The sequence below is a fragment of the Drosophila persimilis genome, unplaced genomic scaffold (genome assembly GCF_003286085.1).
Source record: "Drosophila persimilis strain 14011-0111.01,24,50 unplaced genomic scaffold, DperRS2 tig00001516-arrow-arrow-pilon, whole genome shotgun sequence".
NCBI lineage: Eukaryota > Metazoa > Arthropoda > Insecta > Diptera > Drosophilidae > Drosophila > Drosophila persimilis.
Window position 1 is genome coordinate 60,713 of NW_020825510.1, and position 8,220 is coordinate 68,932.

Consider the following 8,220-nt stretch of genomic DNA (forward strand, 5'->3'; position numbering starts at 1 on the left):
TATGCCATCGCCATCGTCCTTAGTTGGTGGCCGGATCCAGTGCCATGACATTCAGAGTGCCCTATGGTCCTGGAAAAGGAAAAATCCATCAGCCACACATAAGATTAAAAAGGGCTCTTAAAATACTTACCGCCAGCCATTCAGACACACACATCCATTACACTTGGGCGGCCGGACCTGTGCCGTTCGAGTTATGTGTGTGTCATTGTCCGCCATTGCCCACACCTGGTGGCCGGACCAGTGCACTATGGTCCGAACGACCACTTTTGTTGGCCAAAACCTAATTTTTCAAAGTCAAAACTGAAACCTGGTTTTGATCGCTCTGCATTAGAAAAAGATCGACCATTAAATCTGCGTACCAGAAATTTCCATAGATGGCGCCACATTCGCAAAATCAGCTGTGCAACCCAACTGTTTTTATACCCGATACTCAAAATGAGTATTGGGGTATATTAGATTTGTGGTAAAAGTGGATGTGTGTAACGTCCAGAAGGAATCGTTTCCGACCCTATAAAGTATATATATTCTTGATCAGCATCAATAGCCGAGTCGATTGAGCCCTGTCTGTCTGTCCGTCCGTCCGTCTGTCCGTCTGTCCGTCCCCTTCAGCGCCTAATGCTCAAAGACTATAAGAGCTAGAGCAACGATGTTTTGGATCCAGACTTCTGTGATATGTCACTGCTACAAAAATATTTCAAAACTTTGCCCCGCCCACTTCCGCCCCCACAAAGGGCGAAAATCTGTGGCATCCACAATTTTAAAGATACGAGAAAACCAAAAACGCAGAATCGTAGAGAATGACCATATCTTTTAGACTGCGGAATCTGAATTGGATCGTATTGTTATTATAGCCAGCATCAAGAAAACAATTTCATTTTTTCTCGCCCTGTCTCTCTCTAACACACACGTAGCATAGGCGGCTTTGCTTAGAGTAAAACATTAGCGCCTAGATCTCAGAGACTATAAAAGTTAGTGCAACCAAATTTGGTATCCACACTCCTAATATATCGGACCGAGACGAGTTTGTTTCAAAATTTCGCCACACCCCCTTCCCCCCCGCAAAGGATGCAAATCTGGAGATATTCACAAATCTCAGAGACTATTAAAGCTAGAGTAACCAAATTTAGTATCCGCACTCCTGTAAGATCTCACTATAAAACGTATATCTCAAAATTTCGCCACACCCCCTTCCGCCCCCACAAAGGACGAAAATCTGTTGCATCCACAATATTGCAGATTTGAGAAAACTAAAAACGCAGAATCATAGATAACGACCATATCTGTCAGATTGCTGAATCTGGATCAGATCAGATAATTTTTTTAGCCAAAAGGAACAAATCAATTTGCATTGGCTACGCAGCGCCCGACGTCACGTTCAGACTGATTTTCTGTCTCTCTCGCACGCACTCTTTGTCGTGTCGTTTAATATTAGACGCCGCCTGCTGGAGAAGAGCCATACTGACTTAGTATCGGGTATAACCGTAGAGTTGCGGTCTCCGAAGCAACTCACAACGTTCCCCCTCGTTTCATTTAGTTTTTATACCCGATACTCAAAATGAGTATTGGGGTATATTACATTTGTGGTAAAAGTGGATGTGTGTAACGTCCAGAAGGAATCGTTTCCGACCCCATAAAGTATATATATTCTTGATCAGCATCAATAGCCGAGTCGATTGAGCCATGTCTGTCTGTCCGTCTGTCCGTCTGTCCGTCCGTCCGTCCGTCCGTCTGTCCGTCCCCTTCAGCGCCTAATGCTCAAAGACTATAAGAGCTAGAGCAACGATGTTTTGGATCCAGACTTCTGTGATATGTCACTGCTACAAAAATATTTCAAAACTTTGCCCCGCCCACTTCCGCCCCCACAAAGGGCGAAAATCTGTGGCATCCACAATTTTAAAGATACGAGAAAACAAAAAACGCAGAATCGTAGAGAATGACCATATCTTTTAGACTGCAGAATCTGAATTGGATCGTATTACTATTATAGCCAGCATCAAGAAAACAATTTCATTTTTTCTCGCCCTGTCTCTCTCTAACACACAGGTAGCATAGGCGGCTTTGCTTAGAGTAAAACATTAGCGCCTGGATCTCAGAGACTATAAAAGCTAGAGCAACCAAATTTGGTATCCACACTCCTAATATATCAGACCGAGACGAGTTTGTTTCAAAATTTCGCCACACCCCCTTCCGCCCCCGCAAAGGACGAAAATCTGAGGCAACCACAAATCTCAGAGACTATTAAGGCTAGAGTAACCAAATTTGGTACACACACTCCTTTAAGATGTCACTATAAAACGTATATCTCAGAATTTCGCCCCACCCCCATCCGCCCCCACAAAAGACGAAAATCTGTTGCATCCACAATATTGCAGATTCGAGAAAACTAAAAACGCAGAATCATAGATAACGACCATATCTATCAGATTGCTGAATCTGGATCAGATCAGATAATTTTTGTAGCCAAAAGGAACAAATCAATTTACAGTGGCTACGCAGCGCGTGACATCACGCTCAGACTGATTTTCTGTCTCTCTCGCACGCACTCTTTGTCGTGTCGTTTAATATTAGCGGCGTCTGCCGGAGGAAAGCCATACTGACTTAGTATCGGGTATAACTGTAGAGTTGCGGTGTCCGCAGCAACTCACAACGTTCCCCCTCGTTTGTATTGGATATATATAATCAATAAGAAATGGATTTAAGAAAAAAATGGGTGTGGCACCGCCCCTTTTTTTAATAATGCATATTTACATTTTTAGTTATAGTGAAAAAAAGTATTAAGCATATTTTATTTAAGAAAACGGCGTTGCACGACTAAAAAAAATTTTGATTTAAATAAAAATAAAATCGTTTAAAGGTTTCCGTAAATTATTGCCGAAATCCTTGTCTAGAAGCAAGGTTAACGCCTCGTTAAGTGAGATATGTGCCGGCTTTCCGACTGGGTCCCGTACAGCCTTACGAACTTAGTTAGCATATTTGGACATAAAGATAAATGTATTGAAACAAAGGCTTGTGGCCAATCCACATATTTTCGTTCAAACATCTTTGAATTTTACCGGCATTTGTTCCGGTATGTTGCCAAACGGTAACAAATTTTCTTGCTGGTATCTTCAAAAGCTTTATTAATTCATATGATATGTCGCCTTGAGATCCGTTTTCAAATAATTGATAATTTTACCCTTCTCGGAATTCCATTCGGCAAACAAATCTGCATTTTCGAATTTGAGGTTATGCTCTATTAATGCCAATTCCAAGAATTGTGGTAAAAAGTGGCATTTCTAACTATATATATTTCAAAAAGAATTTATTAATATACGACACAGAAAAGGTTTCAGGGTGGGACCAGGTAGGACTCACTTTGTACACCTTTTCAAAAATTAGTTTTCATTACAAGTTGGCACATGTTGAAGGCCTCACTTTAACCTTCAATTACGAAGACATCAGAACTACTAGAGACAGTTAAAAACTCAAAACACGTAGTAAGAACCCGACAGATTAAGATTCATCAAAAAAATTTAATCACGTCTTGGCGTTTTTCAATTTTTGAGATATCTAAAGTGGTTATTAATTTGCCACTTTTTCCCTTCACGTGCTTTACTATAACGAGGGGGAACGTTGTGGGGGAACACCGCAACTCTAGAGTTATACCCGATACTAAGTCAGTATGGCTCTCCTCCGGCAGAGGCCGCTAATATTAAACGACACGACAAAGAGTGCGTGCGAGAGAGACAGAAAATCAGTCTGAGCGTGACGTCACGCGCTGCGTAGCCACTGCAAATTGATTTGTTTCCTTTGGCTATAAAAATGATCTAATCTGATCCAGATTCAGCAATCTGATAGATATGGTCGGTATCTATGATTCTGCGTTTTAGTTTTCTCAAATCTGCAATATTGTGAATGCAACAGATTTTCGTCCTTTGTGGGGGCGGAAGGGGGTGGGGCGAAATTTTGAGATAAACGTTTTATAGTGCGATCTAACAGAAGTGCGGATACCAAATTTGGTTACTCTAGCTTTAATAGTCTCTGAGATTTGTGAATATCCCCAGATTTGCATCCTTTGCGGGGGCGGAAGGGGGTGTGGCGAAATTTTGAAACTAACTCGTCTCGGTCCGATATATTAGGAGTGTGGATACCAAATTTGGTTGCTCTAGCTTTTATAGTCTCTGAGATCTAGGCGCTAATGTTTTACTCTAAGCAAAGCCGCCTATGCTACGTGTGTGTTAGAGAGAGACAGGGCGAGAAAAAATGAAATTGTTTTCTTGATGCTGGCTATAATAATAATACGATCCAATTCAGTTTCTGCAGTCTAAAAGATATGGTAATTCTCTACGATTCTGCGTTTTTAGTTTTCTCGTATCTTTAAAATTGTGGATGCCACAGATTTTCGCCTTTTGTTGTGGCGGAAATGGGCGGGGCAAAGTTTTGAAATATATTTGTAGCAGTGACATATCACAGAAGTCTGGATCCAAAACATCGTTGCTCTAGCTCTTATAGTCTTTGAGCACTAGGCGCTGAAGGGGACGGACAGACGGACAGACGGACGGACGGACAGACAGACAGGGCTCAATCGACTCGGCTATTGATGCTGATCAAGAATATATATACTTTATAGTGTCGGAAACGATTCCTTCTGGACGTTACACACATCCACTTTTACCACAAATCTAATATACCCCAATACTCATTTTGAGTATCGGGTATAATTATCACAATCTGTGATAAATCTTCGGCGGCAACGGTGCTGACAATTGATTATCGGTTTCAAATCGACTTTCAAATCAGCATCAGTTGCCGCCACACACCACCACTACGGCCTAAATTGAGCCAAAAATGCTAGTCTTCGCATAAATCAACTACGCCCCCTATAAACTGCCCGCCCACATGTACATGTTACATTCCTAGTCGTCTGCCCTCAGCAGGCGGCAACGGTAGTAGAGGGGACTGAAGACCACATACCGCATTACAGCCAACAAAACATCAAGTTGACAAACTCACAGGGGATTGCAAATCAAATTTAAAGTTAGGGAGAATTACAAAGAAGAGACAGCATACTTTTGAGCGTGGCCCCACTTTACTTTCTTGACTCACACCGCACACACACACACTTGACACCCTCTTGACAATTCGTACTTTTGGAGCCTTTTGCCCCGATCGTGGAATGGTCTCGAGTCTGGATCTCTATCCAAAAGAAAAGTCGTGTCGTGAACGTTGTGGAGTCGAGTCGTGTTCGAGGTTAGTCTCTCCGTCAAAGTGCCGAATATTTTGTCTCTCTCTTTTTCTCTTTTTCCCTTTCCCCCCCTGCTGACTGCGGGCCTAGTCGAGGTTACAAGTGTTTCGTTGCTGCAGTTTATATGTTTGTAAATTATTGTGCCATCAAATGTACCAGTGTGTTTGAGTGTCGTTTAAAGTTGAATTGTAAAAACAAACAAAAACGAGGGGGAACGTTGTGAGTTGCTGCGGACACCGCAACTCTACAGTTATACCCGATACTTAGTCAGTATGGCTTTCCTCCGGCAGACGCCGCTAATATTAAACGACACGACAAAGAGTGCGTGCGAGAGAGACAGAAAATCAGGCTGAGCGTGACGTCGGGCGCTGCGTAGCCAATGCAAATTGATTTGTTCCTTTTGGCTATACAAATTATCTGATCTGATCCAGACTCAGCAATCTGATAGATATGGTCATTCTCTATGATTCTGCGTTTTTAGTTTTCTCAAATCTGCAATATTGTGGATGCAACAGATTTTCGTCCTTTGTGGGGGCGGATGGGGGTGCGGCGAAATTCTGAGATATACGTTTTATAGTGACATCTTAAAGGAGTGTGTGTACCAAATTTGGTTACTCTAGCCTTAATAGTCTCTGAGATTTGTGGTTGCCTCAGATTTTTCGTCCTTTGCGGGGGCGGAAGGGGGTGTGGCGAAATTTGGACAGGAAACGGTCAAGGTCCGATATCACAGGAGTGTGGATACCAAATTTGGTTGCTCTGGCTTTTATAGGTTCTGAGATCCTTGAACTCATATTTTGCAATTGGCAAAACCGACCATGAAACCTGTGTGTTAGAGTGAGACAGAGCGAGAAAGAGTGAAATTGTTTTCGTGATTCTGGCTGTAATAATTATACGATCTGGTTCAGATTTTGCACTCTAGAAGATATAGTCATCTTCTACGATTCTGCGTTTTTTGTTTTCTCGTATCTTTAAAATTGTGGATGCCACAGATTTTCGCCCTTTGTGGGGGCGGAAGTGGGCGGGGCAAAGTTTTGAAATATTTTTGGAGCAGTGACATATCACAGAAGTCTGGATCCAAAACATCGTTGCTCTAGCTCTTATAGTCTTTGAGCACTAGGCGCTGAAGGGGACGGACAGACGGACAGACGGACGGACGGACAGACAGACAGGGCTCAATCGACTCGGCTATTGATGCTGATCAAGAATATATATACTTTATGGGGTCGGAAACGATTCCTTCTGGACGTACACACATCCACTTTTACCACAAATCTAATATACCCCAATACTCATTTTGAGTATCGGGTATAAAAACAGTTGGGTTGCACAGCTGATTTTGCGAATGTGGCGCCATCTATGGAAATTTCTGGTACGCAGATTTAATGGTCGATCTTTTTCTAATGCAGAGCGATCAAAACCAGGTTTCAGTTTTGACTTTGAAAAATTAGGTTTTGGCCAACAAAAGTGGTCGTTCGGACCATAGTGCACTGGTCCGGCCACCAGGTGTGGGCAATGGCGGACAATGACACACACATAACTCGAACGGCACAGGTCCGGCCGCCCAAGTGTAATGGATGTGTGTGTGTGTGTCTGAATGGCTGGCGGTAAGTATTTTAAGAGCCCTTTTTAATCGTATGTGTGGCTGATGGATTTTTCCTTTTCCAGGACCATAGGGCACTCTGAATGCCATGGCACTGGATCCGGCCACCAACTAAGGACGATGGTGGACAAAGACACACATAACTCGAACGGCACAGGTCCGGCCCGCCCAAGTGTAATGGATGTTTGTGTGTGTGTGTGTGGTGTCTGAATGGCTGGCGGTAAGTATTTTAAGAGCCCTTTTTAATCGTATGTGTGCTGATGGATTTTTCCTTTTCCAGGACCATAGGGCACTCTGAATGCCATGGCACTGGATCCGGCCACCAACTAAGGACGATGGCGGATGGCATATACTCGAACGGCACAGGTCCGGCCGCCCAAGTGTAATGGATGTTTGTGTGTGTTTATGTTTTATTTAATGGCTTTGATGGCTGCAGCGTCCGTTGTTCATTTTTTGTTGTGGCATGCGATTGATATGCATTTGTCCTTTAATCCAATGCAGTGGCAGAGATGGGTCCAATTAGTACACAGCGTTCCAGGATATCTGGTTGTCAAGATGGTACCTCATGTTGCGGGCGTAGGCCTTAATGTCATCCATGGAGTCGTCATCTGTCCACATCTCATCGTCATTATTTTCTTCATCCGTTTCAGGATCGTCTCTGGAATGGCGGCTGGCGTTGGCCCTAACGTTTTTTGTGGTGGGCTGTGGAGCTGGGGCAACCACTGTTGCTGCTGCCATTGTTGGTGGATTTTCCGATGTTTTCTGGAACTGCTGGAGTTGCCGTCACGCCTGGGATTGGATGAGCGAGGTGAGTAGTGACATCATCGCTTCCAGGCCTCTTTTCCAATCGCGTCATCCCTCTGCGTATTCTCCAACAGTGCCTGGCTGCAGGATCCCTCGCAAGATTGGCGTTTCGGCTTCATCTTCTGCCGGAGCGGTTGTTGGCAAGCTGCTGCTGCTGCTGTCGCTGTTGTTCTTGTTCGCGCTGCGGCTGCTGTTGCAGCTGCTGTAAGCTGCTGCTGCTGTTGTGCCTGGGAACGGCTCAATGGCTGCTCTGGACGTCGTCGCCCAGTGCGTGGGCCAGAGGCAGCAGGCGTCTGTTTTTTAACTGTATTGGCGGCTGCTGCTGCTTCTGCTGATGTTGTTGTTGTCCTCTTCGTCGCCCAGGAGAGGAGACATTGAGTGGCGTCCATGCTGCCTGCTGCTGCTGTCCGCGCCAGGGATTGGCTGGCGTTTGAGCTGGCTGTTGCTGCTGTCGGCGCCCTGGATGTGCTGGTGTTGTTCTTGCTGGTGGTGCTGCTGCTCTGGCATGGCTGCAGAACCGAGCTGCGCTTGCGACGCAACTCCTGCATGGCCACTCGGTGGGACAGAAGGCGGCCCCTTGCTGCCTTGAATG